Raw genomic sequence first — 15,650 nt, 5'->3', positions numbered from 1 at the left:
AAGAAATAGTCTTGTTTTTGTTGTTTCATAGTCCAAATATTGTTCATATGCGATGAAATTTTATTTGAACCTTGTTTGCATCATGTTTGAGTGCTGTAACTATAGAAATATAGAATTTGTGATGCTTTAGAGCCGTTATTAATTCTTTAAAACCTCTAAAATGACATTTTTAAATGAAATTAGTGGTTTTTTTTAATTTTGAGTTAGAAAATGGAATAAAATAAGAGTAAATGTTAAGTTTTAGTCAAAATGATAAGCCAATACAAATAAATCAGAAAATACCTGTTTTCCATGAATAATAAATAGTAAAAAATAGAGAAAATTAAGATTTTTGCACTAAAAGATATGAAAAAATAAGATTTATGTGTGTGAATGTTTGGAGAGGTTAAAGCATGAGGTTAAGCCTCAGTTTTTCCTCATTCTTTGTGTTATAGTACATGTCTATTATTTTTTATATACAAAAATGATACAAAACAACCATTTATACCTATGCACCGCAGCAACACCTAAACAGTGAGGGGGGAAGGAAGTTTGTGTGACGATCTAATTGTTGAAAAGATACAAATTTTGATTTTCCTCTTTGTGCATAGCATTTAGGGATCGTTCAATAATTAAATATAGATAACTAGTTGCACGGAAGTTCCGATGCTAGTCCCTAAAGCAGTGCAGCACGCAATGCTTAGTTAATATTCATGAAAGGGTTGTTTTATGCACCTCACATAGTTGTTTTTTTAAACATAAAATGGTTGTGCACAATCTTCATACACCTTACATCAAGCATGCCACATGATATCTCTTGGCATGCATTGCAATTGATTCATAAACTTTGACCAACGTTGAGAGGAGAGGAAACCTAAGGGTGCTTCTGTTGGGGAAAGTTTTATGAGGTAAATCAAAATCTCTTGGAACGCTGAATTATGAAAGAGTGGAGTTTATGCATTATGTTTTATATGTTGGAGCGATGTATCTTGGGGCCAATCCCCGAGGTGTAGGAGAATCGTAGTGGAGCCACGACAATTAGCCGAGAGGTGCTTCCCTATGTGTGTATTACGAGGCATTATGCCTATATGTTATGGGATCTTCCTTTGAGGAGAAGGAAAGGTGAATGTTGGACTATATATTGGATACAAATGCAAAATCGTCATAAGCATTTAGTGCAAAGTGAGTTTTAGATGCTCCTGGCCCACGAGGCCATGTGGTGGGGTTGTCTGTCGTATGCATGAGGTCCGGCTAGTGCCATAGCCAATGTCGGCCCATTTTAGGTCCCATCAGTGGTGCGTCTGCTGGGAGCCGCCAACAAGTGGTGGTTCTCGAAGCTAGAGTTTTTAGGGACCAAATAGTTGGTTTATGTCCTCTGGCAAGGACCGTCAAGCCAAAATACAAAAAGCAAAACGTGCTGAGAGGGCTAGACGGCGGTTAGAGATTGTAAGATGCTATTCTCCTCAAAGGAGCAGCCCGTTACACATAAGTGGCAGTAGTTCTAGTAACCTATGTGTTATGAGTAGCTCTTTGAGTGCAAGTGGAAGTATTGGTACTTCCCTATTTCCAGTTAATCAACCCACAACAAGTGGGGGTGTAGTGATGCCTACACAAACTCTTGTTGTCAATTCGATTGTAGCCATGGCACAACCTATTGCAATTCCAGCAGGTACACCGGATTTATCGGCATTAGGAGCACCATTGCCCATTTCCCATGGGTTAGCATAAGAAGATGGAGAAATCCACATTAAGGAGTTCCAAACACTCATGTTCAATTATCGAATTCAAGACGAAGGATACCTAATGATGTTCTTTAACATGACGTTAAAAGGAAGAGTGGCAGTGGGGTATCACGGTCTAGAAGCCGCAACCATAACTAGCAGTGCCCAATTCTTTACGGCTTTCCGTAGAGAGTTTGCCCCTGAGAAGGGTGGTTAATATGGTTGTGTATTCTAAATGTAACACGCCAAGAGCCAAATGAGAATGCCCAGGCATATGCCAAGAAACTAAAGCAAGTTCTTCGCAAACTTAACACTTATATTTCCATTCATGCGGCTGCCTAGTTGCAATATTTCCTACATGGATTGGATTTTAATATCTAGGTGCAGTTGAGTAGTGTTGTTTTGGCCAATATTGACAGTGCCATTACCCAAGCAGAAGGAGTAGAGTCGTGCTTGCAAGCAGCTTATGCAGTAAGAATAATTTGGAATGGTAATAATTTGGCTTGACCAATGGGAGTCAAGGGGACCCCATGTTAAATACGAGTGGCAGAGGGAGTATTATGTCGAATCTACCTATGTTACCAGCTCCTCCTAGCATGACTATGCCTATGGCTAGTTAGGCGGCCTCACTAAATAGTGGTGGAAACCAAACAATGAATCCTAATGTTGTCCCAGTTGGTCAGCGGCTAATTCCTAATCAAGTGGTTAGGCCCATGGGTTGACAAACTGACGATCGCGGCTATGAGTTGAGTGCTTCTAATGTCTAGTCAAGCATCGCACACAAGGGAGTAAACAACCAGGTCTAGTCAAGCATCGCACACAAGGGAATAATCTCCAGCAAGATGATGGAGCAAGGCAAATATTGCAAAGAGGAAAGGCTGTTGTAGAGGAGTTACCTCATGGCAGTGGAGTCAGACTTATTGAGGATGTATGTGTCAATGATGCTAAAACTTCTAGTCTATAAGCTATCACAAGAGGTCAAAAGATTAAAGAGAGCGACAAAGGAATTGTAAAACCTGTCGAGGGAAGCCCCAAGCAAGATGCTAGGGAAAAGCGAGTCCTGAATCTTGATAAGGAAGGTAGACCGTTAAGACCTGTTGGTAGTAAAGTCGATCTTGAGGAGGATAAAGGATTGCCAAGAAAGAAGGTAAAGGCTAAAAAAGAGGCACCAAAGCCGATGGAAAGATCAAAGGAGAGAATGGTTTGGTGCGAGAAGAGAACTTTGGCTAATTACCACGACTTTGATCTGGCAAGTTCCCTTTGCGAAGTCAAACTAGATGTGAATCTCCTACAATTGATTAAACTTTCTCTAGTAGTACGCAAGGAATTCAGGAAAATCCTGCATATAGGGTATGTAGTAGAACCTTTAGGCATAGCTAGAGTGGGGGAAGATTGGTTCGATCATGCTGAAAAGCATTGCCCTAGGGTTCCAACATATCTGGATGGAATATTAGTGGAGCACGCTATCGTGGACACTGGATCCTCCGTCAATATCATAAGCTCAGACTTGATGGAGATGTTAGGTCTAGAGATCCAAAAGGATGGCTCCACACTTCTTAGGATGGTTGATGATAGTCTCAGACAACTAGAAGATTGCATTACTAAGTTACACGTTACAGTTGCGAGCATAGAATGCTATCTGGACTTTAGGGTGATAAGGTTTGCAAGATGTCCTAGCTATCGAGTTTTGCTAGGCAGGCCATGGATTCTACGGACAGACTGTCAAGTCGATATACCCGCTGGTCGAGTGATTCTAGGTTGAGGTGCCCATCGTGTAATAGTGGATGCTTACCCTGAGTCTCCTCAGAGTGAGAGAACTCCACTATCCTCCACTGAACTAGAAACAATAGATGATCCATCTAGTAGTGAGATGTCATCGAGGGATGGATCTAAGGAAGGGTTCACTGCAGAGGATATTTATCAGATAACCTTGAATGAGCCCATAGAGCCTCATGATTGAATAAGAGATGCAGACGTTATTGAGCTGGATCTTGGTACACTGCTAAATGATTCGAGGCCAATTAAATTAGGGTCCATGCTCAGTTTGGAAGAAAGAGAGGATTTTGTGTCCTTAATTGGAGAGTTTCACGACATTTTTACTTGGAGCTATGATGAACTTTGGGGTATTCCTCCTAGTCTAGCTTTGCATACTATTCCTGTAAAGGAAGGTACCTACCCTGTACGTCAAAAAGTAAGGCATATTCCTTTTTAATTAAGGGACGGTTTGTATGAGGAACTATAGAAGTTGCATAAAGCAGGTTTGATCTTCCCTGTTCAATATACAGAATGGTGTTTACCAGTTGTGATCAGGAAGAAGAAGAATAATCAAATCCATCTTTGTGTAGACTTTAGAGAGATGAATAAGCAGAATGTTAAAGATTACTACCCATTGCCATTTATTGACCAAATTTTGGATCAACTAGCAGGTAGGGAAATATATTTGTTCATGGACTGCTTTGTAGGGTATAACCAAATGGTGATCACTGAGCAAGACAAGCTAAAAATGACGTTTTTACAAACTTTGATACCTTTGCGTACCATGTGATGGCATTTGGGTTGTGTAATGCACCTGGTTTGTGGCAAAGAATAGCTGACAAGACCTTTAGTGACATCTCCCCAGAGGAGCTGAAAGTATTCATTGATGATCTGGGGGCAGCCACTGTAAGAGATAGATAGTATCATTTTGCGCAAGTGTTTTGAGCGTTGAAGACAATTTTGCATAGCTCTTAACCCACGGAAGTGCATCTTCAGAGTCCCTTATGGGCTCTTGTTAGGCCATGTGGTTACTTCCGTAGGGATTGCGAGATTGATCCTAAAAAGACCAAGGTCATAGTCACCATGAGTCCACCACGTACTCCAAAGGAAGTGCATAGCTTTCTGTCATCAGTAAGGTATTATTAGAGCTTTATCAATGCCTTGGCAAAAAGATCATTGCCGCTGACAAACCTATTGTCCTTTAACTGTCAGTTTACATGGAGTGATGCTTGCAAAGTGTCTTTTAATGATGTGAAGCAGGAGCTTGCCAAAGTACCTACTTTAAAAGCACCAAAAAGGGGCGAAAGGTTCTATATATTTTTAACAATAACCATGTATAGTATCAGTTGCTATTTGGCCCAAATTTGGAAGGAAAAATGGTACCATCCGATAGCTTTTGCTAGTCGGAAGTTGGGCATATCAAAAATTAACTACACCTATATAGAGAAGTTGTGCCTTGCAATGGTATTTGCAACCAAAAAGTTCAGGCACTACATTCTTTATGAGAGGGTGGTTTTTTTATACGAAGGCAGAAGAGCTTTGATTGTTGTTGAATAAGTTACAGCTGCCTGACCGTTTAGCAAAGTGGTTAATCACTTTGCAGGAATTTGATTATGAGATTAAGAGCAAGCCGCCGAAGCTTTAATGCATCGTAGAGTGTCTTGTGGATTTCAGAGAGCCAAAAGAGGTCGGGGTGGAAGGAAGTGACATGGAAACTTTGTTCAAGATTAATACGGCGTCTATTACCTCCTGGTATGCTGGTATAACACACTATCTTTCTACGGGAGAGAGTGGAGCTACTTTATCAAAATCGGAGAAGAGGAAGATTAAACAGCAGGCACTGAAATTTTCCTTGATCGCAGAAACATTATATTGGCAGGGTGTTGATGATATTTATCACCGATGTGTGATGCGTGACGAGGTTCCCTTTATTTTGGAAGAGTGCCATGACTGCACTTATGGAGGGTACTTTGATGGGCAGTTAACAGCACAGAAAGCTTTAAGAAGCTGGATATTGGTGGCCATCCATCTTCCAAGATTCATTTGAGTATGTCAAGAGATGTGATACATGTCAAAGACATGATAGTCGAGAGAGTAGGAAGCATCCACTTACGGCTATCATGGCTATCCTTCCATTTGAGAAGTGAGGCATCGATTTTGTGGGTCCTATCACCTCATCGTCTACTACTCAGAAGAGGTACATTATAGAACTAATTACTTTATAAAGTGGTCAAAAGCACGGGCAACGAGGCAGGACAATGCAAAAGAGACTGCCAGTTTCCTACTTGAGCAAATCGTCTAGCGATTTGGTCTGCCAAAGGAAATAGTATCGGACCGTGGAACTCACTTTTTAAATAAAGTGATTAAAAGTCTGACTAAAGCTTGGAAAATCATGCATAACAAGACGACCCCCTATAATCCGCAAGAAAATGGACAAGTCAAAAGTACCAATAAGTAGCTTGTGAGTATCCTATCCAAGATAGTCCCCGAAAAGAAGCGAGACTGGGATACAAAATTATATGTGGCAGTTTGGGCGTATAATACGACGTTTAAACGAGCCACTGGCCACACCCCATTCAAATTAGTTTATGGGGAGGAGTGTGTATTGCCCTTAGAAATTGAGTTGCTGACCATTACATTTGCAATCAATCATTCTCTGGGTGATGAAGATGCCCTATTTGAGTGGTTTACGAATATAGCCCACTTGGACGAGCTCAAATTGTAGAGTTTGTTGCATCAAGAGGTAGCTAAACGTCGGATGAAACGGTTGCATGATTTGAAAGCAAAGAAATATACTTTTAAAAAGGAGCAGTTAGTTCTATATTACGATGCGAGTAGGGAGCTATTTCCAAGAAAGTTGGAACCTCGATGGGATGGCCCTTACAAGATAGTTCAGATAGGTAAAAATAAGTCCACAGTTCTATTAGTTGATCGACAAGGAGTGGAATTTAAGAATAAGGTTAATCTTAATAAGATTAAATCTTATTTCTAAGTATACTAACGTGGAAAAATGCATTGTAGGTCCATGCTGGGGTTGATTTGAGACCTGCAGGAGAACTTAAATTGGTTGATGGGGCAGTTAATCCCTTATTTGGAGCACCCATATCTCAAGCAAAGATATCATCAGGGGAGGCTTATTTGGTGGAGCAAGGGATATAAAGTGATTGAGCAAGAAGGCGGTACCTTTGTGTGGGAAATTAAAGTTTTCTGCCATCACTGCTTACAAATCTTGACAAGCATCCCTGTTGAGATTAATGAAGAAGGTGCGATGGAGCCATCAGTTCATCCTCTAAATATATTGAGCTTTAACTATCATAATTACAAATAGGGGAGTTCTTGATGACCGGCAATGTAAACCCATTATGGACATATACATTATACTTTGATGGAGCGTCCAGGGGAGCTAATAGAAAATGAAGTGTTGGAGTAGTTATCCGAGATCCCCGACATAGAGTTACAATGAAATTGGTTGCTTACCTCTCGGGGTAGGATTCACTAACAACATGGCGGAGTATAAAGCCTTGATTATGGGACTGAATATTGCCAAGAAAGGTGGTATTAGGCGGTTGTTACTAAAAGGGAATTCCCAACTAATCTTAGATCAACTCAATGAGACATATACAGTCCAGAATCCTCTCCTTTGTATGTATCATCGAACTGCTATAACCCTACTTGATGAATTCGAGAGCATATCTCTTCAGCTGATTCCAGGTTATTGCAATCAGTTTGCGGATTCCTTAGCTAATTTTTCTTATGAAGAGGACCTCTTTTTCAACTCTGGTTCTAGTTTGGATGTTGTTATTGATAATGGGACAGGACCTGGTTGCTTGTGGAGAATGTTATCAGACCACGTGCTATATGGCAGGTGATGGTTGATATGGGTAATGCAAAGAGTAGCCGAGACCCATATACCATTGTTATCTTACACCCATAGGTTGATCAGACGACATGTTATGCATATGCCTCTTGCTATATATATAGGAGGTATGGGCCATAATTTGATGCATTTGGCTTAGGGCTACGAGCCTTATTTTTCCCCTTGGAATGGAGTGTATTTGCGTATATTTATCTTTTTCCAAGGAGGGATCTCTATGAGTTGTTTTATTTGATTCTGTTAGGCCAAGAGAGCAAGTTGCTTTAAGTAGTTAATGTCTGATTTCTTTAGGCCAAAAGGGCCCTTTGTTTTCAAGTTTTAGTAATCTATCTCTTTAGGCCAAGAGGGCCCGTTAATTAGTAGTGAAAAGTGTTATTTCTTTAGGCCAAGAGGGCCCTATCTTTGTTTGGTGCATGTATGTTTAATGTTTTGTTGTTTTAGTGATTGCGCCATACAGGTTGACGAAGTTGCTGGAGGGAGGCTTTGCTGCAAAGGAGCTTCTTGTGGCCATTCCAGGTGGTTTCGTCCCCTTTTGGAGTTTTTTCCCTTAAGCAATTAATGATATATGTGCGGGTGAGGGTTACTTTCTTTTGTTTGTTGGGGATCAGCAATCAAGGCATGAAGTTCTAGGTTTAGGTTAGGTATGTTTGGGGGAGGTCTGAGTAGTCATTGCCTCCTGTAAGGCATTGCTAGGCATTGAAAGACCTGTTTTAGAAGGCAGTTCTAGTGACCCTGTTCTGTTGACCTGCTAGGTGACCGTTCTAGGAGTTCCTGTTAGTTGTGAGGTAGTTAGAGAAGCCTACTAAAAAAATGATGGAAAGAGACAAAATGTAACGTGTCCCCTAGTATCATCCAGGACACGTCTTAGCAGTCCATCGAAAAGGATGTCTAGAAAACTCTGCCTGGCACTCCCATGGAATGTTACAAGTTTTGCGATCTAGGTCTTGTTGAGATATCGAGCTCCACTCGTGATACGCCAGGGTGACCGTTGTATATTTATGTCACCGACTTGTCAGTTGCAGACGCGGTTGGTACACCGCCCATGAATAATAGCTACATGATAGCTATCCTTATCTACTCTAGTTCGTGGCTCAGTTAGTATGCCACCTTAGTTAGTTGAGTTTGGTTTGAGACCCATATATAGGGTTCTTCTATTTCTTTGTACTAGAGTTCTTTTGGCTTACACAACTAAGAAGAGGAAAACTGTTTTCAGCCTCCACCCTTGTGTGTCTTCCCCCATTGTGCAAGCAAGAAAGCTTCAAGCGAGACTCCTTCCTTCTCTCCCACAATCTTGACATGGTATCAGAGCCTTGTTCGTGGTAAGGAGCTCAAGAAAGCAAGCCAAGCTCGCGGTGGTCTGGTAAGAGGAGCAGTGTTGCTTTCATTTCCTGTTTTGGGAGCAGATCTCTGCAGGTAGCACAGCCGGAAATTGCAGGAGTGCATTGTCTCAGGTTGAGACGCCCTTCGCGGTGAAGCAAGAGGGCAGTATATGCTGCGGGAATGGGCTTTAGCCCTCGGCGACCTTGTTTTTTTGATTTGAGGCCATTTCGGGGCCTGTTTTGCAGACGGAAGTTTTCTGCACTCACTCAAGAAAAGGCTCAGTTTTATGCTGTGCGACCACTGTTCTACAGGTCGGTGAAAAGTTACTGTAGAAATTGCATCGTATGCTTGTGCGCAGAGACATTGGGAGTTTCAGAATCATCCTTGGTTCCTGTTTATGCAAAATCGTCACTAGGAAGTGACTGTGTGGTCAAATACCACTTTCGCCAGTTTTGCAGATTTGCCCTTGTGAGGGTGAAGCTGTGTTTTTTGCAGTGACAGAATTTCTTGCAGTATTCTGTAATGGCGTCTGATTCTCTTTCACAGATTGTCACTGAAAAGCTTGACAAAAACAACTTCCAGGCATGGAAGTTTAGAATGACGAATTTCCTTATGGGAAAAGGATATTGGGAATTTGTTGCAGAAAATGAAGAAGAACCAGTTCTTCCTGATGTTCCCAATCAACAACAAATGCAGGCATTTAAAACATGGCATGAGAGAGCCAGGAAAGTTATGTATTGGCTGTCTATCAGTATTTCAGACTCTATGATTGTGCATATTCAGGATGCAAGTACGCCAAAGGAGGCATGGGATACTTTGTCAAAAATGTATAGCACAAATACGCAAGCCAGGAAAATGCAGCTCAAGCAAGAGTTGCATAATGTGCAAAGAGAAAGTATGAGCATCAACGACTACCACATGAAGGTGAAGAAGATTGCAGATGCACTTGCTTCCATTGGGTCACCAGTGGAAGATGATGATTTAGTTTCCGTGACCTTGAATGGTCTAGGAAAGGATTATGCACAGTTTCGGACATCCATTTCAGTTCGTGAAAGATTTCCTGATTTTGAGGAGTTGATTGCTCTTCTAATTTCTGAGGAACAGAGAAATGGTGGTGCATCTTCTTCAGGAGGAACTTCAAAAGAAGCTGTCTTCTACTCAAATGCTGGAAGAGGTAGAGGCAGAGGTAGAGGAGGCCGATTTGGAGGCCGTGGCAGAAATCAGAATATGCAGCAAACTCAAGAAAACCAGTCCTATGGAGGAGGACGTGGTAACTCTAGAGGCAGGGGGAGCCAAAGAGGTCGTGGTGGATGGCAAAGAGGCCAAAATGCAAACAGTAATGTTGAATGCTACTACTGTGGTAAAATGGGTCATATGGCTAAAGACTGCTATAAAAAGCAGAATGACATCATGAATGGAAAACTGCAACAAGGGAATTATGCATCTTCTAGTAGACAGGGTGATGACAGAAATGAGCATTTGTTCATGGTGCAGCACATGAACAATTCTATGACAAGTGCAGAAGAAAGCAATGATGTATGGTATGTTGACTCAGGTGCATCAAACCACATGACAGGTCATGCAGAATGGATGGAGGATGCAAGGAAAATGGAAAAACCAGGATTTGTGGAGACTGGTGATGATACTGCACATCCTATTGTGCAGATTGGAAAAATTCCCTTGTCTATGCAGGGTGGGAAAAAGAAATACCTGTCCGATGTATTTCATGTCCCGAATATCACCAAGAATCTGGTTTCAGTTGGTCAAATGGTTGAACAGGGCTTGCAGGTCAGATTTAATCCTCATGGATGCTTTGTTGAGGATATGAAAAATAAAGGTCGCTTGATAGCAAAAGGAAAGAAGAAGGGCAGAATGTTTACATTGGATGCAGACATGTCTGAATTGAGTGCAGCAATGTTTGCACATGGGACCGGTGTAGTTGCAGATATTGATATCTGGCATAAACGCATTGGTCATGTTAATGTACAGCGACTTAAATCAATGCAGGCCCAAAATATTGTTGCAGGATTGCCCAAATTCAAGGTTGCAGAAATGCATAAGGTATGTGAAGCCTGTCAGTTTGGAAAACAGGCAAGGAAACCATTTCCTAGACATGTTCAAGAGAGTGAGAAGCCATTGGAATTAATTCACTCTGATGTGTGGACAACTAAAGCTGCATCTCTTGGAGGCTGTCATTATTTTGTCAGTTTTATTGATGACTATAGCAGAAAAGTTTGGGTGTATTTTATGAAAAAGAAAAGTGAAGTTTTTGGGCATTTCAAAACTCTTAAAGCTATGGTTGAAAAAGAAACAGGCTTGCAGATAAAATGCCTAAGGTCAGATGGAGGGGGAGAGTACCTCTCAAATGAGTTTGCAAAGTTCTTGCAGGAGCATGGCATAAAGCAGCAATATTCATGCAGTTATACCCCACAACAAAATGGAATTGCAGAAAGGAAAAACAGGCATATTGGAGAGGTATCTCGTGCCATGCTCAATGAAAAAGACTTGCCAGATTTTTATTGGGCTGAAGCAGTTGCTACAGCAGTCTACATAATGAACAGGACTCCCACTGCAGCAATACATGGAATGACTCCAGAGGAGAGGTATACTGGTAGGAAACCAGATATTTCTCATTTGAAAATTTTTGGTTGCATTGCCTATGTACATGTGCCAGATGAGCTGAGATCCAAGTTGGATCCAAAAGCTGAGAAGTGCATCTTTATTGGTTACTCTCTGCAGCAAAAAGGGTATAGATGCTATAACCCTTCTACTCGTAAGTTTACAGTGAGCAGAGATGTTGTTTTTGATGAGATGAGTAGCTGGTATAAACCAGTAAATGTGATTGATGATGAAGATGCACAAAATGGTAATGCTACACAGAATTCACAGCAGCAGTCACAAAATATTAGTGGACCTGGAGCGTCCTCTAGCAGTGGTTCACATTCTTCGCCATGGACAGGCAGATTGAGATCAGGAGAATCTTCTCAAAGTAATGCAGATAGTGGTATGCAGGTATCACGAAAAGGAAAAGAGAAGGTTGATCAGCCCATGTTTGATGTGAATGCAGGTCACTCTTATGTGGATGGTGAATCCAGTGGCTCAGAACAGAGCATTGATGATGAGTTGGGTATTCCTTCTATTGTTACACCTGGAGTAAGGAAGACCAGGGATGTTTTGAGAGCACCTGGGAGTGAACCTACTTTGCACAGGTCTACAAGAGCTAGGTATCCTGTGGATAGGCTGAAATATGATGGATTTACAGCCATTCACTATGCATATATGGTCAAAGTGATACAGGAACCAGAACCCACATCTTTTGAGCAAGCCATGGGAAAAGAAAAATGGGAGAAAGCCATGGATGAAGAAATGGATGCCTTGGAAGCAAATGCTACATGGGAGTTAGTACCTTTGCCTAAAGGTAAGAATGCAATTGGCTGTAAGTGGGTTTATAAGGTGAAGCACAATGCTGATGGTTCTGTGAACAGATACAAGGCAAGATTAGTAGTCAAGGGGTATGCACAAACATATGGCATTGACTATGAAGAAACATTTAGTCCGGTTGCAAGGATGGCAACCGTAAGAGCAGTCATTGCTATGGCTGCATCAAAGGGATGGTCTTTACATCAAATGGATGTAAAGAATGCCTTCTTGCATGGTGATTTGCAAGAAGAGGTCTATATGGAGCAGCCACCAGGTTATGTGCATGCTGTTCATCCTGAGTTTGTTTGCAGGTTGAAGAAAGCCTTGTATGGCTTGAAGCAAGCACCTAGAGCATGGTCTGACAAGATAGGACAGTATCTTGTCACTATTGGCTTTCAGATTTCCAAGGCAGATTTCTCACTTTATGTGAGAAAAACAGAGAAAGGTATTATGCTGCTTGTCATTTATGTTGATGATTTGATTATGACAGGTGACAGTGATGAAGATATCCTTCATGTGAAAATGCAATTGAAGCAGAAGTTTGAGATGAAGGATTTGGGAGAGCTGCGTTATTTCTTGGGCATTGAGGTGATTAGATCACCAAGTGGGATACAGCTCTTGCAGAGGCAGTATGGATTGGACATGCTGTCCAAATATGGGATGACAGGTTGTAAGCCTATTTCAGTTCCTTTGGAGCAAAATGTGAAGCTGAGCACAGATGCAGGTGAGCTTCTAGAAGACCCTACTATGTATAGACGCATAGTAGGAAGTTTGATTTATATGACTATTACCAGGCCAGATTTGAGCTATGCTGTTGGATTGGTAAGTCAGTTTATGCAGGCTCCAAGGAAACCACATTTGGATGCGGCTAGACGCATACTTAGGTATGTGAAGTCCACATTGCAGTATGGACTATTTTATGAGACTGGGGTTCAGATACAGTTGCATGGATACACTGATGCTGATTGGGCTGGTAGTATTTCTGATAGACGATCTACCAGTGGATATGTATTCTCTTTTGGGAGTGCTGCAGTCACTTGGAGCAGCAAGAAACAACCTACAGTTGCCTTGTCGAGCACAGAGGCTGAGTACAGGGGTGCAGCAATGGCTGCATGTGAGGTAGCTTGGTTGCATAAGCTACTTTATGATATGCATCAGTCTACAGATGGGCCAGTTGTCATTTATTGTGACAACATGAGTAGTATACACTTGGCAAATAACCCAGTCTATCATGCTAGAACAAAGCACATTGAGGTGCATTATCACTATGTGCGAGAGAGGGTTTTACTAGGTCTTATTGATCTAGTTTATGTCAGCACAGAGGATCAGGTAGCTGATATATTCACGAAGGCATTGGGCGCAGAGAAGCTGCGCAAGTTCAGAGACCTGCTTGGTGTGCAGGAATTGGGATTGAGCTCGAGGGGGAGTGTTGAGATATCGAGCTCCACTCGTGATACGCCAGGGTGACCGTTGTATATTTATGTCACCGACTTGTCAGTTGCAGACGCGGTTGGTACACCGCCCATGAATAATAGCTACATGATAGCTATCCTTATCTACTCTAGTTCGTGGCTCAGTTAGTATGCCACCTTAGTTAGTTGAGTTTGGTTTGAGACCCATATATAGGGTTCTTCTATTTCTTTGTACTAGAGTTCTTTTGGCTTACACAACTAAGAAGAGGAAAACTGTTTTCAGCCTCCACCCTTGTGTGTCTTCCCCCATTGTGCAAGCAAGAAAGCTTCAAGCGAGACTCCTTCCTTCTCTCCCACAATCTTGACAGGTCTTCCCGTGTCTGCCACGTAGCGGAAGTATCCTGGCTGTTCCCCACTTAGGATCGACCGGAATTAGGGTTTTCCTGATTGATCATTAGCTAACAGAACTAGCGTCAGACCCGAGCGAACTAATTTACGTAGAAACGCCAGGTCCGAAGCGGATTCACACTGCACTTGGTTCAAGGAGAATGGGAAACGAGAGGGATGCAAGGCTCAACCTTTCTGCCATAAAGCATAGTCCCATTCCGTTCCCCTAAAATAGCGTAAATCGGGTAAGACGTAACTCTAGGTCATCGTTCTCGTATTCGTTTTGATGATGATAATCCTCCTGCTGTTCTTCGAGATTTTTGAGAAAAGTTCCCAGCTAACCGGGACCACCCAACCGTAGGACGGACCCATGGCCCATCCTCTGCACTTTCCTCGGTTTGTTTTAGTTATGTAATTATCTAACACATTAATTTGACATATAATAATCAGTTTCTTTAATTAACCCTGTTTAGCACTGGTTCCTTCACGTAATCTTATCACGTGACATAGAAAAACAATATCAAGCAAGTTCTTTTAACATTTCATCATTTTATCTTTGAAATACAAGGAGTTCCGCTCGTAGGCTTGTCCATAATCCGCCCGAAGGCTATCTAGTAATCCCCAAGGATCACTATTGCAAGCTCCCGCCTGTAAACTAGTATGCGGGCCTCGAGATCCAATCCTGAGTCACGTTAGCCTCTTGTGCAGGACCCGGAAGGCGAGGGATTTACAGCCAGAGCCCCCCCTAGCACCCAAGCGTCCTGCTGCTCCAAGTAGAACTCAACGTAGAGACATCTCGCGGTGGGTTCGGTCCACATTCCCGACGCAATCAACAACCCCCTTGGTTAGGGTCAGGCAGGCAGTCGGGGGTAACTGAAGCTGCCTCTCCCTTCAGGCCTTTAACCTAAAGTATAGGTACTATTCTAGGAATAGAATACTTGTTCTTGACTGTTGATTGATTCAACCCTTGGTAATCAATACATAGTCAAAGTGTCCCATCTTTCTTTTTCTGGAATAGTACTGGAGCTCCCCACGGTGAGTTGCTAGGTCGGATGTAACCCTGATCTAACAGTTGCTTGAGCTGTTCCTTCAACTCAATTGCTTCTGGTATGGACATTCTATAAGATCTCTTTGCGATTGGTGCAGCTCCAGGCACTAGCCTAATCTCATGATCTACTTCTCTTGGAGGCAGAAGTTCAATCAATTCCTCAGGGAATACGTCAGCGTATTCCTTTAGCCAAGAAGGTCCTTCATGAAACTCTTACTTTTGATCTAACTTGTTGAGTTTGACTAGGTAAACGGGTAATCCTTTTCTGACTCCTTTTATGATCCGAGATACTTTGGCTAATTGAATTCTTGGCACTCCTGCCTCACCTTGAGTTGTGACAAATTCCCTTTCAGAGTTTCGAAAGGAAACTTGACCCTTTCCGCAATGAATGTGGGCGTCATTAGGCTTAAGCCAATCCATCCCGAGTAGACACTCATGGATACCTAAATTCATGACTCTGAATTTAACTGAGGTTTTCTTTCCTCCTAGAAAGAATTCCACCTTAGCAGTTTGCCTGGTACAAGTTACCTCGCGACCGTTTGCCAATTCCACAAGCAGGGTAGGTGCTTCTACTGTGGGTATTCCTAATCTTTTTGCACATGCTAGTGAGATAAAGGAATGTGTACTGCCACAATCAATCAAGGTTTTGAAACCTTTACCTTGATAGTCCGACGGTGTCTGAATCACCGAGAACTGGCGATTTGGCCCTTTCTTGTGTAAAGCGGCATGGACTA

This window comes from Lygodium microphyllum, chromosome 27 (genome assembly GCF_053477565.2).
Source record: "Lygodium microphyllum isolate KBCC chromosome 27, Lygodium_microphyllum_v1.1.10, whole genome shotgun sequence".
Classification (NCBI taxonomy): domain Eukaryota; kingdom Viridiplantae; phylum Streptophyta; class Polypodiopsida; order Schizaeales; family Lygodiaceae; genus Lygodium; species Lygodium microphyllum.
This window is presented reverse-complemented; position numbering follows the sequence as displayed.